Below are 26,044 nucleotides of genomic sequence, written 5' to 3' on the forward strand. Positions count from 1 at the left end.
TGGCTGTTCACAAGGGTGGATAGTGATAGGACAAGGGGGAATAGTTTTAAACTGAGACTGGGAAGGATTACGTTAGCTATTACGAGGAAGTTTTTCACACAGAGGGTGGTGAGGCACTGGAACAGGTTGCCCAAGGAGGTTGTGGATGCCCCATCCCTGGAGGCATTCAAGGCCAGGCTGGATGTGGCTCTGGGCAGCCTGGTCTGCTGGTTGGCGACCCTGCACATAGCAGGGGGTTGGAACTGGATGAGCATCGTGGTCTTTTGTGAACCCAGGCCCTTCTGTGATTCTGTGAACTCTCTGAAAAATTCCTACTTTAGAACAAGATATTTATACTTAATGTTCGCAAAAAAAGTGTACTTACTCAACACAAGGAGACTGTGTACGCACAAATTATGAACTATGATAGTATGGAAGGACAAAATTGAATTATTTGGCTGAAATGTGCTGCTAGCAGAGGTGACAAATTTATTTATCCAGCAAACGTAGACATTTCCCTGTCTGCTGTCCATTCAGAAAAATCGAGACAGAGATTTGGATGTATAGTAATAGTGCAGAAATACAGTCTTATCTCCATGTCAGTCCGAGATTTAAACAGCTACATCTGCAGTCTGAGCTTCCCCTATAAAACAGTAATTAAGGCAAAACAAATATTTTAAAACATTTACAGAAGAGCAGTAAAGGCTGGAATCAGAGTCTGAGCTTCAGCATGTTCACAAAGTCTACTGGACTGCTGCAGTTGAACCATACATTTTTATTCCACCCATGCTTCTTACTAGAGCTGTCAGATCCTAGTTTTGGTGTATTAAATATAGGATTATGAGAAGGTTTGTGCACTATGCTGTGCTTTTTATTTTTCTCTGTAATCCTTTCTTCTCAATTGTGTACTCATCATTGCCATTTAAGATATAATCTAAATTCAGCATGCCTGTAGCATGGAGTTAAATGTATTCAGTTTAGTATTTAGCTCTTAAAGAATTCTACAGCATTATCTCATTTTGAGATATTAGCAGATCCTTCTATCTTATCTACGCAGTAAATTTTATTTAGACTTTCTTGCCTTATTCAGAGTTTGAATTTCTGCATCTCTCAGTGAAGCACTAGTTGATGCAACATGAACAGCCAACCTCCATAAAATTGGTTTTGTTTCCTACTATGTACATTAAAGGTTTCAGGAGTTGCTGTTTGTCAATTCACAGCCAGTCTCCTAACAGTGCATCTCTATCCATTGTATTTAAAAAAAAAAAAAAAAAAAAAGCATCTAGACCGTTGTTAATTTCTTAAACAGTCATCTTGATACAGAGTTAAGTTTCTTTTTTTTTTTTTTTTTTTACTGTAGTAACCAAAGTAAAAGATGTTTTGTGTCTTTCTTTGTCATCATCTACTGACATTTTAGTGCCTTTTCCTGTATCAGAATTTTGGCATCATTCTTAACAACTGGAAACAGTTTTCTTTGAATAAACTTCTCACCTTGTGCAAAATACTCTTCCACGTTGCTGTCTTTAGTTTCAACTCTACCTATTCTATTATTTCTTAATTAGAATACTTACAGAAGCTATTTTTCACCTCTGAGTTCCAAAGCACTTCAGAAAAGTGTATTAATAAAAAGATAGTGTAAATGTACTGCAAAGAAAGCACATAAAAATTACCATAAGGCAAGTTTAGCTCTTCTAAGCTCCTAAATACCCAAACAAGTGACTCTATAAGTTTAGGTGGAAATAAAAAATCATTTTGAAAATTACTTCCACGCTTGAAAATCCTAATGACCAAGTTACATTCATGCCAGTCTTCACTTTCCTAGATTAGCGAGTCATAAAAATCATAGAATGGCTTGGGTTTAAAAGAACCACAGTCATCATCTAGTTTCAAACCCCCTGCTATGTGCAGGGTCACCAACCAGCAGACCAGGATGCCCAGAGCCACATCCAGCCTGGCCTTGAATGCCTCCAGGGATGGGGCATCCACAACCTCCTTGGGCAAAGTCTACTTTGCTTGTTTTCAAACCATTAAAGATCTGCAGCTTAGATCAGATCCATTACCAACAGATAAGGGATCACTCATGAGAAAACCTCACATCACTTCAAGGGCGACAGGATTTGAAGAATTATGCCTACTTAATTGCCACAGAAGCTACATCCCAGCTTTCGCTTAATCAAATGCCTCCTGAGCAGGGAATGTTAATGTTAGAAACTGAGATAAACTGAAGTTATCAGACTCTGACACTGCCCATCCCCTTGCACCCCTCTCTGCATTTTCATGCACAACCATTGCTCTGCTCCAGAGCTAGCACAAGCATTTGTGTAATTGCTTTGTAAATTCAAAGGTTAGTTTTTGTCTAACCTTTGCATGTGGGTTTTTCTCCGTGCTGTTTTTGTTTGACTTTGCTTGGTTTTGCCATCATCACTTCATTTAAAAACCTCTTGGTAGCATAAACTGAAGCTCAAAAGATATGATCAAACCCTGACTGATTCTGAAGGTTATGAAAGTAATGAGGATGATGAGCAAGATACCAAGATAAAATAATGTGCAAAGGCACCCCTTAATCATTGCTACACATGAATTCTATTTGACAGACACTCTATACTGTAATGCAGTTATGCTATAAAAAGCTTCTAGCAGATATGATATCCCAGAGACCACCGTTTCTGAAAGCACAGACTTGTGGATAAGTCAAAAACTAATTAACACTTCCTTGAGGAGTTCAAAGAAATCCTACAAGCAAGACAATCTCTCTCAGCCCACTGACGGAGCCAAGCAGAACACAATATGGCTTAAGGCAGAAGAAACTGAAAGAGTAATATATTTTGCCTTATGCAATGCAGTGCGTGTTTCCCACCCTAGTTGTAGTTCACTGCCATGAGTGGAAAGTAATCGTGTCACTTCAGTATACAACAGAAGGCAGCAGAAAACTCGGTACTTTGCATAGCTAATGGAACAGATTGCTCTAAATCAGAAATGAGTTCTTTGCAATTCATCTGTTAAACTTGTCCCCAAGAAGTATTTTGCTTTTGGAAAACCAAAAACAAAGAAAGCAGAAATTTAACTGCCACAGAACACTTGCTTCTAAAAGTAGCTCCTGTTGCTAGATATTTCTGGGCTTCAATAACCAAACCGAAATTTAATCTGAACAAATGGAGAAAGCAAATTCTAATTAGGGAAAAGAATTAAGCTGCTCTTTTGTTTTGTACTATCAGAATCATTCACCTGGGGAAGGTGAATGGATGCAGAGAAATAATCTCAAGTTCCACCAGGGGAAGTTTAAATTGGACACAGTGAAGAATTTCTTCATGGAGAGGTTGATAATGCAATGAAACTGGCTGCCCAGGGCAACAGTGGAGCCCTCAACCCTTAGATATTCAAGAGACTTGTGAATGAGGCACTGAAGGACACAGTCCAGTGATGGGACCCAGAAGGTCAAAATGGACTTTATGATTTTGTAGGCCTTTTCCACCTGAGATGATTCTATGATTCTAAGGCCCATACCGCACTCATAAATGGGAAAAGGAAGGTCTGTAATATCCAACCTGTGGCTGCCCATAGTTGGGTACTGCTGGAGGGTAGCACAGTTCAAACAGTGTATACAACAAATTAGTAAGAAAGCAGAAAGAAAAAGAGACAGAGTATTGGTTTGTGATTTAAAGAAAACAACAACAAAAGCATCAAGACTAGCTAAACAAAAGGGAACAAAACATAATTTGATTTATTTAACATGCTACAATATCAGCACCACTGTTGTTCAGTAATATGAAACAGAGATGAAAGATTTGAAGTTTAAATACCAAGCTCTGGAATGAATGGACTGACAGTGTAGACAGTGCACCAGAGACTGTAAAGTCAACACCTTCACTTTTACTCAGCTAAGCACATGCACTGCATTTACTGTCACATCTTAAGGCATCGCACACATCCCCATAAATGCATCAAATGAAGTTACAGTCACTTTAGCTTATCTGTGAACTCTAAACCAAGAACTTGCAAGTGCTTCCCTTGCTGGTTTGGCTCTCACTACCCAGTGAAAACACTGAAGCATGTTACTATCTGGGAATTTGAGTTCATCTGTCTTCCCACCAGCAAGAACCTATTCTAAGAGGTTCTGGCCATGACTCATTTCTCAAGCGTACAAAATAGGCCAGTTTGAGCTAAAAGCTGGTGCATCCTGTTCTTGATTACATAAATAAAGGGGTCAATTTAAGTCCCATTTTTTTTCTTTCCTTAAAGTGATTGCTGTACTACTGCAAGATGCCAAAATGACAGCCTCATTAGATAAGCTTCACCATTAATCACTGGGTGGAAACACTTGAGCACAAAAGTCAGCAGAGCACATTGCAGGAGCATCCGTAGTGTAGTTCTCTTCTTACTGTTCTGCCAGTGTGTCTGAGCCAGCAGCGATTCCCCAAGCAACCGCCTTCCTTACTTTGTCTTCTTAGCTGATATTCCAAAGCATTTTAGCCAGTTCTGTTTTGCTTTGTCTCCCCAGAGACCAAAAGCTATTTCTATAATGTAAATATCTGGCATGCAGCCCTAAAATGATAATCCATTTCACATCAGCTCATCAGGTAACAGCCAAATGTAGTCATTTCATTTTCCATTGAAATCTTCATTGCACACCTATTTTCAGCTCTTCGACTGATTTCAAGTCAGCTTTTCTAGGGTAGCGTTCCAAATTAGCTTGCAATCAGTAATAAATACATAAACCAAACTTTTAACAATGTTCATGTTATTAAAATGGGCTGGTGATGGGAAGAGAAAATTGTTGATTTATTCAAATTTCATGGATTTCTCCGTAACAAATTACCATTGAAATTTCAACTTGCTTTTTAGCATTCCAAATGACAGAAGTTTTAAGAGCTACTGAAGGCTTTCTGAGAGCTCAGAAAGCAGTCTGATAACAGACAGGAGATCTACTACTACTTGGAATGCAAAATAACATTAAACTGCAATCATCCTCTGAAGAAAATATATGAGGCATAATGGTAAATCACAATCCATGACAAATTTGTAACTGATGAGCAGTTCCAGACCAACAGCCTTAAGCTTACAAATTCTGCTCACAAAATTCAATGAGACAAATAGAAATGGAAAACAACAAAAGCTGCAAACATGAAAAATGGGAACAAACACACAATTGAAGTCATTTGAGTGTTCATGTCTTTTACTGCCTCCTCTGGACAGGCTGCCTGGAAAACTCAAGAGATAACAGTAATGACAAATCAAAGTTGAGAACCCCAAAAATCAACAGCGTTTACCTGGCTGGACCTGATAGCTGCCCTAAAAGAAAAAGCTCTGTTTTCCCTCAATAGGGAAATACATCTCAGTCTTTAGCCAGATAATAGCAAAGACACTAATTTCTTAATGTTAGAAGAAAAACTTATGGCAATTAGACATAAGTCATGTCAAAACTCCCATGCCCCACCTCCACATTGCTTCCAGCAAAGCACGCAACAGTGCTGTGCCTGCTTGCTTCTCCCTCTTGCCAAACAATAGCTGTATTTCAATGATGTTTTATAAATATGTTCTTGGACTTTCAGCCCTTCAAATGAAATGCCTTACATTCGTGTACAATTTGCCACGAGTATTGTCAAGGAAACACGAGCTCAAAGCGAAATGCAGCAGTTGCTAAGAAACATTACAGCAGGAAGGAGATGGGGAGGATCAGCAACTTGTCTACTGACATATTTATATTTAAGGCATTCATTATTGCTATTTAGGGTATTTGCATTTCAGACTAACTTATGTGTTCTTAACAACTAATTCTAATTTAATTTTCTTCAGAAAAGAAACCAACTGCATCTTAATGTTGCTGAAACAATTTCTCCAAGCTATAAAACCATAAAAAGAATTTAACCCCTGTACTTGTGTAGAGAAAACAGAATTGATGGGCTTGGACTATTTGGTGTCAGACAGGACTCTGCCATAGCTCATCATGACTCCAAACAGCTGACTGACCTGCAGGAATCTGTTTCCACTCCTCATTGGCTCCAGCAGATACCGTATCAAGCCTTCTGAAACAGAGGGATGTTTTCCAAATAAACAGGTTTTGATTACTTTCAAGAAGGGGAATTATTTGCATAGCTGCTTGAACAAAGCACCTGGAGGAAATTCCTGAAACTTCTGCAAGCAATAAGCAACACAAGAATGAGACAGATGGCATTATGTAAGCTACTCAGGTCAATAAGAGCATGTTCTCAGAGCACAAACGATAATCCTCTGAATGTTTGGCAAAATAGAAAGCATTTCCTCAATGCGACTGAGACAAATGAATAAATGAGACAAGTACAGAATCATAGAATAATTCTTAGGGTTGGAAGGGAGCTTTAATGGCCATCTAGTCCAACTCTCTCCTGCAAGGAACAGGTAACCCTAAAGCTCCATCAGGTTTTTCAGAGCCCTGTCCAGTCTTACCTTGAGCATCTATCACTGCCTCCCCCCACGCCTTTCCCCCCTTCTCCCCCCCTCCTCCCCAAGACAGCATTCAGCAGCTTAATACTTTCCATTTCATCACTGATTTCACTTTCTAAGGCAGTAAAATTCCCAGTTTGTACCACATGAAAAATAGGTTTCATAAGATGGCTATCCTCACAAAGGAGACCTATCCTATACTTAATGAGCCAGAGAATACTTGGAAAAGACTGCAGTAATTAAAGAGTAAATAACACATTTAAAAAAAAAAAAAAAGCTATAAAAGCTATTCAGCTATAAAAGCAACATCAAAATGGAAGCTCTCAATTTATTAACATTTGACACTGCCTATCTAATAACGTTCACGTGAAATACAGCCCTCATGCATAGGAACAAATGGAAGAAAGAGGCTGCACTATATTGGCACTAACAGAAGTCAGCAGCAGAGTTGACCAGAGACTGCTGAAATTTTTGCTAAGTTACTCCTGTCATAAAGCTCCACAGAAACAATTTCAACAACCTTCCGTTCAAACTGGAGGAGAGGGGGACTGAAAATCAACAGGAAGCATTTTGGTAAGATGAAATTTCTTTCTACGGAGTTCATTTTTAGACTGCAATTTATATCAAAAAAAGCTAACTAAAACCCAACTTAAAACAAGTCTTTTTGATTTAATGAAAAATAGAGTATTTTGGCTACAGAGGCAGCTATAGCTGCTGTCATTCTTTCATGGACTAAAAATACTCTTCGCTGGATTCACGTGCAGCCCCAAATGGGTTGGAATTGCTTAAAGAACACTGGATTAGCACATGCACAACAAACATGTTTTTTGCTGCTTTCTCCACTTCTGTCCCTGGCAAAAAAGGGAAGGTTTCATACATCACGCGCATCCCATGGCCCCACTGCAGCCACCCATGGCTGAGCCACCACACCCCAAAAAAATACTCTGAAGGACACCATGCAGCACCTGCCTAGCAAAATCACCACTCCCTACATTTAACAAACTCATCTTCCACAAGCTGTGAAGTCCTCCATTTATTTCTGTCTGGGAAATCCCTGCAAAATGTGATGCCATCTGTTCTCTTGGTGCCTAATGGAAGTCAGTTACAAAGAACACTAATGTAACCAAGAAATGACCACTGGAATGCTTTGTAGGAGAAGCCCGGCATTTGATTATTAATTTCTTATCATAAATAGCTAAGATAAAAATAAAGTAATGTACAAAGACTGTAAGACAAATAACACAAACAGGGAAAGAAAAGAACAGTGTAAGAATTTGTACTTGGAGATTGCTTTATATTTTACTAACCAACAGTATTGTTCATCACCTTCCTATGGATGCTACCCATAACAAGCACAGAAATTGTCCATTAGTAAACATGCAGAGAACCATTGTGAAAAATTCACCTTGTCAAGTTCAGATTTTGATGCCATCATATTGAGAAAATTGTCATGAACCCAATTACCATCGCATTCCATGCCATTTTCAACAGTAAATTAAGTAGTAAAAAAAAAAAAAAAAATACAGATTTTCAATCATCCACTTTTTATAGGTTTGATGCTTCATCATTTTACTGTGATTGCCTCGGTATAGAAATTTTACAGTGAAAAGGTTGCTTTTGATATTACTGATCATAAGAAAGTGAATATGAATAACAGGTTCCTGAATAGCAAGGGAAGAATTCATTATATCTGTTGGGGACAGATAAGTGTTCATGAACAGATTCCTAAAGTGCAGATGAGTTCCAAGGGAATCTGATCTGTCAATCACCCCAGCAGCTGGGGGAGATGAGTCTGCTAAATGGACATGTTATCTTCCAGGTAACCAATTAAAAAACCTAAGTGCTCTTAATCTGACTCCACTAGAGTTCACAGAATTACATCAAGATGACATTTTGAAAGCCCTATGAAAAAAAATATATATATAGTATGATCTTACAACACAGAAATTAAAATGCTAATGGTCCTTACTCAAGAAATAAATTGGCATATCATCTAAAAAATATGTTCTGTTGATAACTAATTGAAGTTTCTACATCAGAGCATAAGACCAACTTGTTTTATCAAATACTTAGACAAGTATGTGCATTCTAGAGTCCTTCCTAAATTAATTGTGCATAATGATTTGCTAATAACAGGAACACTTAAGTACTTTTGTCATCCTTTGCCTTCTTGGGAAACCTATATAAATCTTTGGGATTTCAGAGCCTAAATGTGCTAAGGAGGTCAGAATATTTTAGAGACTGCCATTTTCCACTGCAATATGCCTTAAATAAGCACGATTTGGAAGAGTTCTGAAAGCCTTGATTTTAATCATAAAAAACTGCACTGGGAAACAATGCACACTCACCATTATCTGAAATCGGAGCACTGAATGTGTTTATAGGCTTATTAGAGACAGAAGACAAGAAATATTTTACATACAGGTATAAAATTAAGTTTAATATAGAAGTGACTGAAATCATAAGACACACGTTACGGATCTGCTGATGCCCAACAACACACAGACATGAGAGCACATCCCTCCCATGTGGGATTATCTTTGTATCACTTAGCAAAAAGGAATCTATCAAGATAATTGGTACATTAGCTGTTATCTTCCTCAAAACTCTTTCAAAAGTAGGAGCGCTTCAGTATCCAGTTTTATCTTCCAGCAACTTTCCGGTACTCTATTTATTGATAAGAGCTACATGATGCCAATACATTACCACATTGCTCTGCTAGCAAGCAACTCTCATTCTCTCATTATCTTTCTCATTAAGTCTCTTCAAGCAAAATTATGTCAGGCTTCTTAAACTTGTGTAGGCCAGGATGATCATAATGTCTGTCACCGATCTTGTCTTTCAGGCTTTATTAGTCAGACATTTCATCTGTTGTCCAAGGCTTTGGCTAGTCATTATTCTTTCATTATGTGTTGGATATGAGGTGTAGCTATGGAGAATGATTAACGTGGCTATTTTTCAAGAGGGTCTTTACATAATACACATGTAAATTCTTAGTTCAGTAGTACATGATGTGTATATCTGCAGGATAAACTAGCAGCTCAGAAGGATGGATTGCTACATAAAGCAATATGCTTTTTTTAGACACCTGTTTAGCAATTCCAATTATTGCTGCACGCTGTGTAAATACACTGTTACCAAAACCATAACATAATTGGAGAAGATATACAGGTACCCTTCTCAGAAAAATAAGCAACTCCTTAGCAAGATCTGAACAAACACAAAGCGTAAAGTCTTCTTTAAACAGACTAGGATGAAGTCCTAAAGCACTCACATACATACATAAAATTGTTTTTATTCAAGGAGCAATCCCTTGCATGTTTGGTTCCTTAAACCACATTTCAGGGGCAGCAAGGGAAGGAAACATTCGCAGAGCAGCTGCAGGGGAACAATCAGCGGAAGCAGCCGTGGGTGTCAGCCCCATGGGATGCCCCCTTTGTGTCACATCTGCTGCGGGGTTGAGGGATGTAAGGAACAGAGTCTCTGAAAGCAAAGGCAAGCCACGTGTTCCTCACACATCACTTGTTTCTTACAGATGTAGGAGCACAGTAGCCCAGCCCAGCCATTGCCTAAGCGATGTCATTCTAAGCCCCTACCAGGTCAAGGAAATGTTTTTCCCTGAACCATTTACTGATGTTGCCTCTGTGTGCAGCTAAACACACACTTAAACAATCTCCAAGAAGTTATTCTGCATTTTGCAGACTGTTGCCATGGCTATTCATCACTGCTTTCGTACACATTTTTGTGATATCCTTTGAGCAAACCCTGGGGCTGAGCTGAAGCTAGGTAAGGCAGATAGCTACTTGATGATGCTTTCACAGAGTTCACTTCACAGTACCAACATTCAAGCAAAAAAAGCAACTCTCCACATATTTCAGCAGCTGATGGTTTCTCAAACCCTAACTTTACTCTTGATGGAAGCACAAATTATAGTGCAAAAACAAAACATTTTCAATGTAAGAGCAAGCAAAGCCACAGAAATCACTGAAGAGTAAAAATGGATTCCTTTTGCAAAGGAAAGGCAAACACTTAGAATCCATCAGATTGTCTTGTGTTATTCCATTAGAAAGCTGATGAAGTTTGAAGCCGTGCGGAGGCAGAGCTAGTTCTGACAGAAACATGCTGACTAAGAAAAATCTCCTTCTATATTTAAAAATTGCAGCAGATGGTGCTAGCAGTAGGATGCTGTGCTGAGTTGTTATGACTGTGAGCACTCCATCTATCACTGAAAGTCTCAAAAAAGCCTCACCCTAAATGCAGGTCTCAGCCCGAACTCTGCAAAATGCTCCAAGTTCAAGTGTGGTTTCTTGGGTATCGAGTACCTCTGGGTCACCCTTCTTTAGAAAAGCTTAAAAATTGCATTCTTACGGCACACAGAAACTTAAAATGACTTCAAAATAGCCAGGACCCAGTATTCACTGAGCAAAAATGTTGTCCCACTCATAGCACAAAGCCCATTGCTTTCAGAGATCAAGGGTATTTCTGCACGGCATGACAGTGCTACTCAAAGCTGTAAGCATGCCCGAATGAGCACGGGGGTGTGAGACAGAGCCCAGCATCCAGGGGAGGCTGTTGAAGGAGCCAAAGGACATGTGAGAGCTGCATCTTCAGTCTCATACAGAGCCACGAGGCTCAGAGGTTTGGGGCCTTAACCCAGCATGGGAGTGCATGAGCACAAGTGTGCAGCCACACCAGCAAGCAGAATAATACTTGAGTAGGCTCTGCGACCCAGCCTCCCCCCTTGGTGAAGCATAGGGCAGCTCACAGTCTCTGTGCCCATACCACAGACAACAGCACAGCTCTGTCCCACCTCACAGCCCTCCCATACACCCCAAGGATCCAGGCTCTCCATGCTTGAAGGTGAGAGCTTGTTCACACCCACGTCAAAGCCATAAATCCCCATCATGTAGTTACCCCTCCTGGTCACCTCTGCTCTGTAGCAGCATGAACAATCATCTGAACAGAATGAGCCAAAGCAGTGGAGAACTCCCCTCCTTGCATTCTGCAAAACCCACAGTGTTTTTAAGAGTTATTAAGCATACAGCCCTGCTGAGTGATGATTTTGGAGCTACAAAGGTATTCACTGCAGGAATTTTTTATTCTTCCTCATGCTTGCCATGGCAACCGGGATATCGAAGTAGTTCAGAGCAAGACAGCACCACACAGTATCTAAAATAACATTCGTAGTACATCTGACTTGTTTCTTTTTCCTATAATGAGTTCAGCATTTGAGCTCTTTTAGAAAAATTGTCCCAAAAATCCCCAACCTCTAAAGCAATATTCTCTTCCGTCTGCACCAACAAAAGGATGTGGTTATAATCTACATTGACGGAATCGGAGGTCCAGAATTCTAATAAATGCAAAGGCTGCAGAACAGGACTCAGCTTTTCTCCTTAAAGTTACAAGGCACCTGAGAGAACTGGCAAAAATACCAGAAAAAAAGAATCTGTCATTTAGAGGCAAATCTACTGGGGATCCTTAACAGTGTGTTCATTTAGGGTTTTTATTCTTTCTTTCTTTGGTTGGTGGTCTTTTTGTTTGTTGGTTGGTTGGGTTTTTTTTGTTTTAGCAGCTGATTTCTCTCCTCAGTCGTTTGAGAGCAGAGATCTACTGGGGAAAGATGACACACCACAATACTCTGTGGAGGGAGGGAACTGACAGCTGGAGGACTCTTTAACAGAAGTAGGGATGAAGTCTGTAGCATTTACCTCGTTCCAATCACAACAAACCAGAAGTTCCCTCATTCTTAATGTAACTGAAATTATGACTGTTGCATTAAGAATTTAGTATACCTGTTGGGATTAGACAAAAAAAAAAAAATATCAGTAGACATGCAGTGCTAATGATGAACACATCCACTTAGAAACTATTCTGAAAAAAAGTGTTGTCCAAATCACAACTGATCTCTATGTTAAGAGGCTCCTCCTTCAGCAGGCACTTCTGTTGGCATCCCAGTTGAGAAAACAAATCTGTATCTGTAATTCTTATTTGAACCAAATTTGCTTGCCTTACAGATAAAGCATTTGGGCAGTGCTTTCAATACTTAGCTATATTAACCCTTCTCTCCATTGCTACTGTATGCTTCCCTTCATCTCCTTTCATTCCCATAATACAGACCACAGAGAAAGGAAGACTGAAATCTATTTCCCCATTTCAGAAAGTGCAAACCACCAATAGACTCTTAGTGATCAGAAGACTAAAGAACAAGATAGGGCCTATTTCCACTCCCAAAGTTATTCCAGTATTTTAAGATGAATAATAGCAGTGCAACGGAAATAAAACTCTCAAAAACTGCCTGCAAATAAGCTTCCTGAACAGGACGGCAGAAAATTAGGGAAAGGACACTCGTCTCAGTTATTAATAAATGTAATTTCCAAGAGTGAAAAATAATGAATACTTCCACTAATGAGCACTTCCCAAACACTTTAACACTAGCATTGATTCTATTATTCATTTCCTGTAAAGCTGCAGTTATCAATTCTTATACAAATTAAAACTAGACTGAAGAACAAATAGGCCACTTCTATACCAATCATGACAGATTTGTTAGCTACCAACAGTTAGTATATTATCTTACACACAGAAGTGAAATTGGTGGGAAGTAGCAGATGAAAAACACCACACCACACACACACACACACACACACACACACAAAAAACAACAAAACCATCAGACAGTATTGAAAACAAATTTTTTTGCACATTGATCTTATGAGACAAAACACTATGTGCCAAAACCAAAACTGAATGTTATCCTACCGGACCAAATTTTGGAAAAGAGTCAAAACCAAATTATCTGATAATTGTGTTACTGCCCACTGTATAACAAAAGCAGTTTTGCCATCCAGTATCTTCTTTCATTATTCTAATGAATATTAATTATTGTCTGTTACTGCAGTAAGTTCATTTACTTCTCCAATGTGCTTTTTCCTTTTCTTTTTTTTTTTCCCTTAACATGCTGTATTAGTAATCCATAACGCAAAATAAGAAAGAACAGTATTCCCATGGCAATACAAATCATCTATAGCAACTATCTCCTATAATCTTTCCCCAGCACCTACAATCGATGGAGCTGTGCTGAAAATAATTTATTAAACTACAGTACAACGAGCACAACCACAATAGAGACTTCAGTACTTCTCTTACTGATGTAGAGAAGCTTGGTTTTATAAGAGCATTTAGGTCATGACATGTCTAAAGCAATCAGAAGCTCTTTAATTAAACGCAAGTCCAAACAACACTGGCACAATTTTCCTGGGACAAACTCAACAATGGACTCTTAATGAAGTCACAAGGAGCAAAGGACTATATCTTGACAGATATTTGCTCTCAAGTCTTACGCTCGTATGATAATGCAAAAATGATCATGTTGTAAAGTCAGTTAAATTGCTGTTTGTTTGTTTTGAAATCACAGTAGGTGTGAAACACAGGCATATGGTAGGACACGCACTACAACTTCAAACTTTTCAGCCTTAATGCCAAAATATCAGCTGCAGTTAGAAACACACACCCTGCCCCCTGTCTCCAAGGCAAAATCCACAAGCATCTTCCACAACTAAAGTGCAAACAAAGAGTTTAAGTTCAATTATGAAGCTGTTGCTCTTGAACTGACAGTTAATCTTCACTGTACAAGAAAGACAGGATGATTGACATAAACATGAAGATGTTTTGACACAGCAAACTGATTATTTTATTTCTACTCCTCACTGATAATTACCCCACTCTCAATTTGATCCAGCTAAGAAGGAACACAAAAGCCCTTTATAAACTCGAGCATGCAGCACCGATCAAAGGAATTCAACTTTCTTTTCCAGGCTAAAATTATTTTCTTTGCTTAGAAAGGAAAGCAGCATTGATCTGCTACTTTCCTTCTCTACATGATAACAGCAACTCAGCTTCCTTGTCAGCAATGGACATGATTGATTTCAAGCCTGGTACTCATTTAATGACAACACTGTTGGTCTAATAGAGAGAAGGCTGGATGATCGCTTATGTGCAAGCAACAGTTAAACCTAAGGAAATAAATGATTTTGTCATCTCAATCTGGAACAGCATTGTATCCTCCTTGAAAAATGAGCAGTTAATGGACAGAGTGCCTCAAGAAAGGGTTGTTACTGCTCTGGTGTTAACCAGAGCAGAATCTAAATTGCACAGACTGAAATTAAAATTCTGCCCCACTCTAAATAACAGCTTCTAAAAAAGAAAAGTCTGGTCCAAAAGCAAACTTGAGTGATTTGTCACTGAAGTGCTGCATTAAATATTGACAATGCTGCTGAAGTGACCTGCTGCCTAATGGATACCCCAGGAATGCCAACACGTTGAAAACTGGCTCAGTCCTGCTGCTAATTATTATTTCCAGCTCCACAGCATCATTCAGGAGCAGTCACAGCTCCAAATGAATCTCAGAGGATTTTTAAGGGAAATAATGCATTACTGCTTTCTTCTCCTTCCTTTAAGTGAACTTCTTTCCAATGGCAGCCCTCAACAGACTGCCAGCAGTTGCCGGAAAAGAAAGTTTCCAACTCCTTTTGCATTCATGTGCTCTCACACCCATGTTTGCTGAGGCACAGAGATGCAGAGCAGTAATATAATTTCAGCTCATTTTTATATGACAGTAAAGTAATCTTGGAGTATAGTGGGCAATTTTTTCAGGGTCTTAATTGAGAGCTTCTTCCAAAAGTCTCTGGAAGTAAAAGAGTATAAAGGAGGAACTCATGGCAGAGGAAGGAAGTTCCATGTGGCAGAAGCAGGAACATATTTGGAGATTTGAAGATGACCCCAACTTTCCTCCCTCAAAGCAGAGTTTAAGGCTCTCAAACCCCCAAGAATCCTAATGGTTCTTTTCCACACAGGACACCTTTTATACCATTAACACCCTCTCTTCCCCTACAGTAACATCCAGGCCTAACTATAAATACTGGAGTTCAGCAAGAAACAAATCCTCAGCAGATAAATCAGATGACTCTGTAGCACATAACAGCCCAAAGCAAGAACCTCTCAAAGAATGGCTCAAGGGTCATCAAGTTCCAACCGCCCTGCCTCAGGCAGGGTTGTCAACCACTAGATCAAGACCTAGATCAGGGTGTTCAGAGTCCCATCCAACCTGACCTTGAACACCTCCAGGGATGGGGCATCCGGAAAAACTGGACAACCTGTTCCAATACCTCACTGCTCAATCAGTGATAAGCTTCCCCTTGACATCTAAATCTTCACTCCTTTAGTTTCAAGTCATTCACCCTAGTCCTGTCACTATCTAACCACGTAAAAAGTTGACTTCCCTTCTGTTTATGAACTCCCTTTAAATATTAGAAGGCTGCAATAAGATTTCCCCACATCCTTCTCTTCTCCAGACTCAACAAGCCCAGCTTCTTCATCCTGTCTTCACAGGAGAGGTGCTCCAGCCCTCCTTTCATTTTTGTGGGCCCTCTCTGGACCCTCTCCAAAACCTTGACTCTTTTACTGCCACGCATGCCCCAAACCTAGACACAGTACTGCAGATAGGGCCTCATGAGGGCAGAGTAGAAAGGGACAATCACCTCTCTCTCCCTGCTGGACACTCCTCTTCTGATGTATAGCCCAGGAGACCATTGGCATTCTGGGCTGCAAGCATGCACTGCTGGCCCACGTAAAGCTTTTAATCTGCCAGGACCTGTAAGTCTTTCTCAGCAGGCTACTCTCAAGGAGTTCTTCTCCCAGACCGTATACATATCTGGGATTACCCTGATCCAAGTGCAAAGCCTTGTACTTTGCTTTGTTGTGCCTCATTAGTTTCATGTGGGCACACATTTTGAGTCACTCAAGGTCCCTTTGGATGGCATCCCTTCCTTCTGCTACATCAACCGCACCACTCAGCTAGGTGTCAGCAAGTTTGCTGAGGGTGCACACAATCTCATCATCTATATCATAGATAAAGATGTACCAGAGCCCTGGGGGACACCACTCATCACCTGGAATCAGAGTTTTGATTCACAAATTGATCACAACCCTCTGGCTCTGACCTTCCAACCAATTCCTTATCCACCAACTAGTCTACCCTTCAAATCCATCACTCTATTTCAGAGATAAAGATGTGGTCCGGGACCATGACAAAGGCCTTGTACAAGTCCAGGTTGAGGACTTCTCTCAGTTGCCTTCCCTTTGGCCAGCAATGCTGTTACTCCAAAATAAATTGCTTCTCCAGAACATCACAAAGACAAATGAGAGTCACCTTCCTCCTACCTACAAGCAACTATTTGTGGAAACTCCTTCCCGTTACCAGCCATTGCAGAAATTCCAGTATGTTAACATACATCACTAAAGAAATTTAAGGAAATAAGCTCATAATATGACATAGAATTTATAGCACTTTAGCCTGACAATTAAGGAAACCAAGACTGTTAAAGAAGCTCTTTCTATAGGAGCTTTTGTAACATCTTGATATTGGAAGTCTCTATGTTTAATTGCTGGGAAAATAATACTGCAACAGTGAGGACACTTATTGTGCATTTATTTTTCAGCACGCAATCCCAAACAATAAAAAAATTAAACAAACTGCAGCATTTTCAAAGATAAAGATGCAACCAAAAAATCTCCTCCCCTGAAAAATGTGAGGAATTTGCATTGAAGTCTCCCCACATTACATGTGCTTCAGTGACATCTCTCATTCCAAAGCAATCTAAAGTTGTTGGGGGAGGGGGAAGAAGAGAGGAGGGAGAAGGATGACTAATTATAGTGACTGAAATAATACATAGTAACAAGGATCTACTTTCTTGATCACTTATACGTGCAAACATACCTGAATCAAAGATACATGCACATATTTCAGGATCTTACACAGTAATTTTTCTGCAGCATAGGTCACAGTTCCCTGGCTTCTTATTCTTTGCCATTCAATTTAATTGGGAAATCTGGAAGAAATTACTACTGAGCAAAAATGGAACATCTATTTTGCACGTTACGAAGAAAGAAAAGAAGGCATGTAAGATTTCAATCAGAAGATTGTGCTAGGGAAAAAGTTAAGGCTGTCGAATGATTTTAATAATCACTGCACACAGAAGTACTCTGAAGTTAGGGAAAGCTGTGATTAAAGAGGCCTGTATAATTCTGACTTCACCCTCTGGAGTGTTGTGATCCAACCTTCCTACCCTATAACTGCCTGCTGGCCCCTGCATGCACAGCTGGCAGCACTGGGCAAACCAGTCATCAGTTTACTGTTTGGTTCAGTCCCTGTTCTACGGACTCTTTTAAATGCCTCCTGTCTCAGTCGGTGGCTTCAAAGCCCCCCCCCCTCCCCCCACCCCACCCAAAAAACACTCTTTGGCTTCAAAAAGCAAATGCTTGAGAAACCGATAGAGATGCAGCAGCTAACTCAGAAGCATGCAGGGGTTCTACTCAGCACATTTTCCTGTTCAGTGTTTTATTACAAAAACTGTTGAGTGACTCTGTGAAAAAGCTTAAAGATATGTAAAAGCTTTCTAAATGAAGGTAAAAATCTCTTTGAAAAACACTGAACTGTCTTCTGACATCTTCCCGTGCTATTCTCTAAGCAGAAATGTGCAATGTACTTCAGATTTCCTAACACCTCAGAACAGCTGCAAAAATAGCTTCCTCATGCATTTGTTAACTGCTGACAGAAGGAAAGCCCAATTGTTCGAGTGAATAATATTGGGGGGGAAAAAAAAAAGTGAAATGGTTGTTACCCAATTCTGAATTTCTTGTTGAGAAAACGTTTGGGCAGGACATGCTTACAAACTCAGACTGTTTCTATTAATTCATTTTAAACAAGGAAGGGACTTAACCTTCATAGCCCAGAGACTACTTTGGCCAGGCCATTCAGCTGCTCTGGCTACTTGAAATCAGTGAGCTTCCCCTTGCTTGGTAGACATAAAAATACCTGAACTTCCACATTCATTTCTTACTGTTTTTGAACCCAGGACAAAAGCAGTCTGCTTTCCCACACCAGGGTTTCTCTCATCTTGGACAATTCCTCCACAAATGCCACCTTTGCTCCTATGGCTGACTTGACACACAGCCTAATGCATTTCTCCAGCATGCACTGGCTACTGAAAGAAAAACGGAGATAAGCCAAGACAGCAAAGATAGCTGTAATTAGCCACAAAAGAATTTAAAATAAATAGTCTGGAGAGAAATCTAGTCCCTCAGATTAGAACAGTTCTTTGGAGACCTCAGGCTGGTCCTAGAATTATCCTGAAGTCAGCAAAATTTACATGTTTCCTTTCTTTGTTTATTGTAATCACTGAATTGCTTTAAAAATATTTAGATTCCGGGAGCTCCAAGGAAATATGTTTACATAGCTGAAATTGTGAAAGGATAGGGAGTTTGCTGGTGTACAGTGATCCAAGAGGTTTTATCCCTTGAGCAGGAAATACTAGAACCCTAATCAAGACAAATTATGTTACTGTCTGTCTACATGAGTAAAACAGGATATTTCCCAAACAAACAGCATAACACAAAGTCACTTGCTGATACACAGGGCCAAATAACACTTGGATAAGTGGGTATTTCAAGAGAAAGGAATCAACGAAATTAAAAAAATTAAGACCAATTTTCACCACGAGTGAAGCAGCAAAATCAGTCAAGTGGTTTCTAATGGAATACACTCATGTTAGCAATAGCTAATAAACCTCCAAGCAAGATTTTTAAAAACCCATTAGCCCCTTTTCTGTAATTCCAGCAACACAGGAATTGTGTACATTGGAAAACAGGAAGGAGAACAGGGAAAAAAAGATACCTGCTTGACACTCTTGCTATTAAGAACACGTTTCTCTAAGGACAGCACTAGGCCAGACATGCTTGGACAGAAAACTGACATAAAGGAGTTATGTTGTTAAACAAATATGAAGTAGCTTAAAAGGATCATCTCTTTAAGTGATAACAGATAATTGCTTCTAGATCTCTATAAACTTTGCCATACCTGCCTAATTTTCTAACATAGGAACCAGGTTTGGTCACCTATGGAACAAACTCGTAACCTTTCAAATTGTGTTGCGGCAACTGGCAATGTATCTTACAGCACAAAGGCTTAGTTTCACCTACGGTGGAATGAGTTCCTTGCACACACAGCATCCTAACCCACACTAAGCTCTAAGCAACTCCACTGATGTCACATTCTTGAGCACTTTTGACAAGAAAAGCAACAGTAAGACAGATTTATTAGCTTAAAACGAACTGCATCACTGTTATTTGAAAGTAGCTCCCCTTGGAAGACTGGCATGTACAATTATTCCATCTTTAATGCTCAAATTTTCCTAGGGAAAGGAAAAGCTCGAGAGTATAAGGCTTCAAAAATTCTGGAAAAAACTCTGATAACTCCACACAGATATCAGGACGTGCACACTTCAAAGATATCCAAAGAGGAAAATATTTTCTGCTGTCTGACACATTTTTGTGAAAGCCATGTTTTTTAAAAGTCTCCAAATGTTCCTGTTGCAAACCAGAAGTTGCTTAACCAATCGTTAGGACTAAAGACTCACAGGGCAATTCAATTTTATATATACATATATATATATATATATATATATATATATATATATATATTTTTTTTTAAACTTGCCCCCAACCCTGAAGTTAAAAACAATGAATGAATATAACAATTATAATTATATAAAAAACAATAAAACAATTATATATTATATAACAAATATAACAAGAAATAAGCAAACCATCTATATAAACAACAGAGCACTTGAAAAACTCTGACCACAAATTACTTTGTAGAACACAGGGTAACCTGGGGTGTCTGTGCCCCACGGGCTGTCTTAACAGTCTTGGTTGCTGTTTGGGAGATGGTTATTGCCATGGAGTCATAAAGCTGATGGCTTCCATAGAAAAAAATGAAACAGTCACTACACAAACGCTACGAAAATGTTGACGGTGGTCAAAAGAAAAACTAACATAGAAGCAATGTGATTCAGAATCTGCTCAGAAGACTTAGAGAAGGTAGAAAGACCTGAAGATGTTATAGATATTATAATTCTTAAAGGATTGGCTGAAGTGGTTACTGAGATAAGTGCATTTGGGATGCAAGGAGTGCAAAGTGAATCCACTGGATTAAAGAGAATGTAGCATTCATTTTTAAAATGTGGAGGACAAGCACATGGTGCAGATTTGGCAGCCTACACAGCAACACTTGTGAAAAAACATCATGGTTGAGTCCATTATGAAATACTGCACAGAAACTAAAAGCTGTTCTGATAGAAAATGAAAGGAATATCTTATGCTGCATGTAAGACAGGAGAGGCAATGATGCCTTTCTTTTTGATATGTTCAAATCCAGAGGGATTCTGGGCTCAAGCTAGACTTTGGAAAGTAAAGAGACAACTTGCAGCACCCAGAACACAGAAGCAGAAGTGAAAAAAGAGTTTTGGGAAATACAGCTGGATTGTGTAAAAAACACCAAACCTCCTCTTCCAATGAGTAAAATACTTCCATGAAGCCAACAGCATTAGTTGTTCTCAATGACCCTGTAACATTAGGGGTTTGTAAGGGCAGGAAAATGGAAGCTATAAAGGAAGAATCACTATATTTGCAGCACAGAATATCAATATCAAATATTATGAAGCTGTTGACTTGTTCCTACCAACTCATTTGCTCAGAGCATGCATTCACATGGAATCATAGAATTGCTCAAGTTGGAAAAAAACTTAAACATCACCAAGTCCAACTGCAACATACTGCCCTAACTCTAACAGCCCTCTGCTAAACCATGTCCCTGAGCACCACAAAATCTTGATCTGAGTGCAAACTTTGAAGAATGCAGGACTGAACTCACCACTGGACATCAGAAAAGGAAAAGAGGCGTGAGGAATAAGCAGAGGCTCCTTGCAGCAGGAGCCCCTAGTAACATGAGAATGTTCAGCAACCTTGGGACAGCATTATTTTCATATTTGAAAATGGTTCCAAATAATGTCCACCAAAAAACACAGAGACAAATCTGTTTTCTTCCCAAATTTGATCTGGTGCTGCAGTAAGTAATCCCTTGGGATTAAGGAAGTCCTCCTTTCATTTAATCTATTTCTAGATGCAGGAGAGAAATGACTTACAAGAATACATTACAGTATTTAAGGCGCAGCGTTAGCTGAGGTTGTTTGGGAGAGAGTAATGAGACTTAAGTCCTAACAAGACTTGGGTGTAACATGGAGGCCTACAAGTGATTTTCAGTTGGTTTCTTTTCTTCTGACAACTAATTAACCCACATAATGGAAATTACTTCTGAAATAAGATGATCAATCAGCAACTGTGGTTAGCAGTAGTTCCCTCTTTGTATGTTTTAAATTTCACTCCTCACCTTGAACAGAAACCAATTCAGCTTAAGATTTTAAACCAAAGAAGAGCTAGTTTATTAGCTTAATCCAGCTCAGAGGAAAAATTAGCTTTCTTCCAAATTCCCAATTATCTGCAAGTACAGAAATATCAGCAGATGCCAAATGGGCTGCATTTAAGTTGCTGGTTTCCCAGCAGGCACGTTTCCTAAGGACTGACTCATGCTATGCAGCATTTCAGAGCCATAACAATCAAATCCCATTATAATTAATACACTGCCAGGATTTCTTTGTGCCATTAGCTAGCCACTTCATCCAAAGCACTGCCTGGATTTCCGCAGACCTCAGTATCTTCCTAACTTCTTTAAAGATTTGGGCAATTGGAGAAGCAGAGCACTTGCTCCTGTCTCCACACCCTGCACGCAAGTTTTACCTGCACACATTGCAGGCAGCTCTCCCATCTGTGCCTGGTATCAAATGTGAAGTATCAAGTACTGTGTTTATTTGTACTTATTGCACTGTGAAAGCAGCCATTTTTAATCAGGTCAATGCAAACAAAGTTCCTGTGAGCACCTGTTTACGTTCAGCTTTACTTGCACAAACAGTATGAGATACAATGCTTATTTCAAACCTTTCCATCTTTCATTTCTTTCCAAAAGAACAAGCTATATGACAGAAAACATAAGAACCCTGCCACACAGTCAGTAATTTCATGTAGATGTTCAGCTGACAGTTATGCTTTTGAGATTCATTCATTCCCCATTATTTCTCATGTCCAGTTACTGCTTTGTGTGCAAACTGTAGGGTATGCTCTCTGCTTCATCATTGCCAGGTGGTTCTGGAGTTCAATGAATGAACCCATGAGGTTTCCAGACAAAGCACTGGTGTAGAGAATAACAGGGAAGACTCTGTTCTATACCTTTTATTTACCGTGGAGTGCCCTTCACACAGAAGTGAAATGTTTGGTAGAGATAAAGTATTTACTAGTCTATAGCTAAATACGTATTATTAGAAAATGCATTTATAAAGGAATTAGACAAAAGATGTGGAGGTACAAACACTGTTAATGCTTTACAGCAGCAAGGTTGTAGCAAGCTACACAAGGTAATGACTTACCAGGCTAAAACTATATACGGAACAGCACTTGGTTGGACCAGCACTTTGTGTTTTCAGTATGTACTCACACAACTTGGCAAAACACGACTACTTCAAGTTGTAAACCTACTTAAAACAATTGGCAGGATCATCCCAGTGTGCTGGCTCTAGAAGTCCGGACAAAAGGGGGTTAAACTACCACACCATCATTGTGCAGCACATTTTACGGCTCCCTTCACAGGGCTTAATATTAAAACCACACATATTTTTGTTTATGGGAAATTCATAATTAATAAAACCCAAGCATGTTGTTTTCAGTCATGGACCATTTACAGACTACATTTCATCAGCTCTGTAAAAAATTCTTTTAAATGTGCTTGTGGAATGCCTTTGTGAAGCATCAAACACCAAAAATGGCTATGACATTTCTCATCAGAGTTTACTTCACATCAACTACAAGTTGTCATTCAAGCCAGGACATAAAATGATCCTAAGTGGTTGTTATCTCTCTCAATAGAAGCAGAATATAACAAATATTCTTGCACTTTCCTCTCTTTTGCACCTGTGGCCTTCCCAAAGCTGATAAGAATAATTTTCTGTTGTATTTCAAAGTAAATTATAACCCATATGGGAAGGGACCAGCTGATGGCTCTAGTGAGTAAACTAGCCCATTTAGCCAACAGGCAGACAAGGCACAGGCATCCCAAGACCACTTTGCCCTTACACACCCTGCCCTCCTGCTGGGTATCACCTCTAAGCTGGCAAGGGCTGTCCTGCTCAGTTACTCCCTGGCCTCTCTGCCAAGGTTGGGAGCAAAGCTCTTCTCCTGGGTGCTATGACAGGGACACCTTCCTACAATCATCCGACCAGACCCATTATCCTTCAACTCAGCCTGCCCAGATAGAACAAACTCATAGAAGCTAAGCTGGATAACAAACAGGCTTTTCAACCCAGAGAGTAAAACCACCTCACTACTCAAGATCTACTTTTGGGCAAAAAGGCAGCCAGACAGTCTTGGTTTTTGAAAACAGTTGTATGAATTTGAATCAATCTACTTCTCTTTGCTTCTATTAATTTGCTGAGTTATAATGTCTAATTTATCAGTCTGAGTTGCAGGAAAAACGTGCTTCATGCTACAGCCAACTCTGCTAGGCAGCCAAAAAATCCAACTTCAGTTAACAGCAAAGTCAGATATTTCACTTTCATAAGTGTCCAAGTAAAATATCTTTGCAGTGACAGTTAGCAAGTGAGAAATGGAGCTATAAAAGCAAATCAATAATGCACCAGGATTATTTCACATATCTATGAAATGCACTGGTGTAACTAGGAACAGCGGGACAAAAATATCAAGGATAAAAAACTGAATGGAACATAAGTAAAGAACAGGGATTATCAATATTCATTACCTATGTTTTCATACTGCAGTCTTACTGCACCAGAAGTCACATCAAGATTTATGTGTATAGAGACTGTATCAAATGCCTGGGAAAGTTAGGGACCTGGAATCCATCACTAAATCCTTTTTCTAATTTTTTTTAATTTTTACTCTTCCAACCATTAGCAAAACAGCTGAACTCAAATGACAAGGAATAAAGGAGTTGTTTCATGCTGGAAACCATAGTTCACAAGAGATGAATACATGCAGCAACCCCAAGAAAAGCAATTCTCCCAAGCCCCTCCAGAGCCTCCATTCCCTGTTCTCCTAGCCTTGTGTTTTGGCACTTCCTATCGATTCCCAGCACTGACCACATTTTTCAGCCAACCATTTCAATACAGTGTCAGTAGGAAGCTAACCAAACAATCCAAAAGCAAACAGCTTTCTCACAGCATTTTGTAACAACAGAAGGTCTCAAATGTTGTGCAGAAGTCCCAAATCAGACATCTCAGTCTGCAACCACCACAAGCTATATGCTCTGTGGTTCACCCATTCCCTGAAGGGCTGGTGGGCAGCAAGCAGGGCCAGAGCCACAGCCTTGTAAACACTTTTCAGAAAGGCAACAAGGATGGAACTGTTGGCCATGTGGGATCAACCCCTGCTGCCCACCCACACAACATACGCTCAAGGAGAGGTGGAAAAAACATGCACTTACTTTCCCAAATAGCAGTAACCCAGGGCTGGTCAGGTGTAAAGGCTTTCCTTCATTACCCAGAATAGAAACTGTATTTAAAAAAAAAAAAAAAAAAAAAAAAAAGGCAGATTTTACCCATTTAATTCCCCGAGACAGCTATCAAGAGCAACTTAAAGCATCTTCAGCAAGGTTTACCATTCATTATTCATTACAAGATATAAAAATATGCATGGTAGCAACACCTTCTAAAGAAAAAAAATACACTGTCAGAGCAAAATGAGCACTTTTCCTTGACACATTGCAAGCCAAAAGAATGTGTTGATTTTGTTGGTTTATTTCCTGCTTGTTTTGTGTTTTTAAGATATCCTAATATAACACACAGAAGAGCAAAACAAGGTGATCAAGTTAGTATTCTATATGCCAAATGCACGAAGAGTCTATTTTGGGTTGGAAGACAAGGGACAACGAGCAATAGCCATTCAGCTAACATCTACCATTCTGGATGATCAGTTACAAGATGTAATTCTACAACATGGTGGAAAATGCAATGATAAAAGCAGGGAGGCAAAGCCTTTGGCTGCAGAAAATGAGGACAAACCCAAATACAGTACTGTGCATGTAGGGGGGAAAAAAAAGGAAAGGAAAGGAAAAAAAAGCTGCTTACCTTTGGAAACCCTCAGGTAGGAAGAGATCTCCAGCAAAACACCCTCACCTCCACTGCCAACCCTTAAATGAGGTCTGGGATGGGGTGGATTCTGGCCCCAGACGTTCCTGTGACTCAGATACATTGTATGCACCTGAGCTTGGCCCTGCCCTCCCACCAGATGCTCCATCAATGTTTCAAGCAGTGACAGCATTCCCACTACCCAAGGGCAGACAGGAGTAATAAAGACATGAGCATTTCTTTAATTCAAACATGTTAAGACACATCTCAAACTCTGGATGCAGAATTTTTTTCTCCCTATCGTTTCTTTATCCTCTGCATTGCTACACGTGGCGGAGTAGAAGATTTCATGTATTTGACATCATACTTCCAAGATAGAAATCTTACAGAGACCACTCCAGCACCACATTGTGATGCCCCTCAAAAGGCAGTAATATCAGCTTCAAACATTCTGCTAATCTTTCCACTCTCCCCAGCCTGTGCTGCTGCCATGTTTCTCTCCAGAGACCAGTGCATCTCCGTTGGAAAAACCAACAGGCAACAACCCACCAACGGGT

At 39.7% G+C, this 26,044-nt stretch overlaps 1 protein-coding gene and 1 long non-coding RNA gene across 3 annotated transcripts in view; one reads left to right on the top strand and one right to left on the bottom strand.

Moving 5' to 3' along the window:
- LOC128077958 (uncharacterized) lies at nucleotides 1–25,547 on the bottom strand. Its single transcript, XR_008205235.1, has 3 exons — nucleotides 25,488–25,547; nucleotides 24,845–24,912; nucleotides 1–622 (listed from the first exon to the last, which is right to left on the bottom strand). It is a non-coding gene; the product is annotated as an uncharacterized LOC128077958 (long non-coding RNA).
- Nucleotides 1–26,044, top strand: part of RASGEF1A (RasGEF domain family member 1A) — a 151,256-nt gene that overhangs the window by 66,364 nt on the left and 58,848 nt on the right. The gene's annotated exons all lie outside the window — the stretch shown is intronic.

Source organism: Tympanuchus pallidicinctus, unplaced genomic scaffold (assembly GCF_026119805.1).
Source record: "Tympanuchus pallidicinctus isolate F22 unplaced genomic scaffold, pur_lepc_1.0 scaffold16, whole genome shotgun sequence".
NCBI classification, from domain to species: domain Eukaryota; kingdom Metazoa; phylum Chordata; class Aves; order Galliformes; family Phasianidae; genus Tympanuchus; species Tympanuchus pallidicinctus.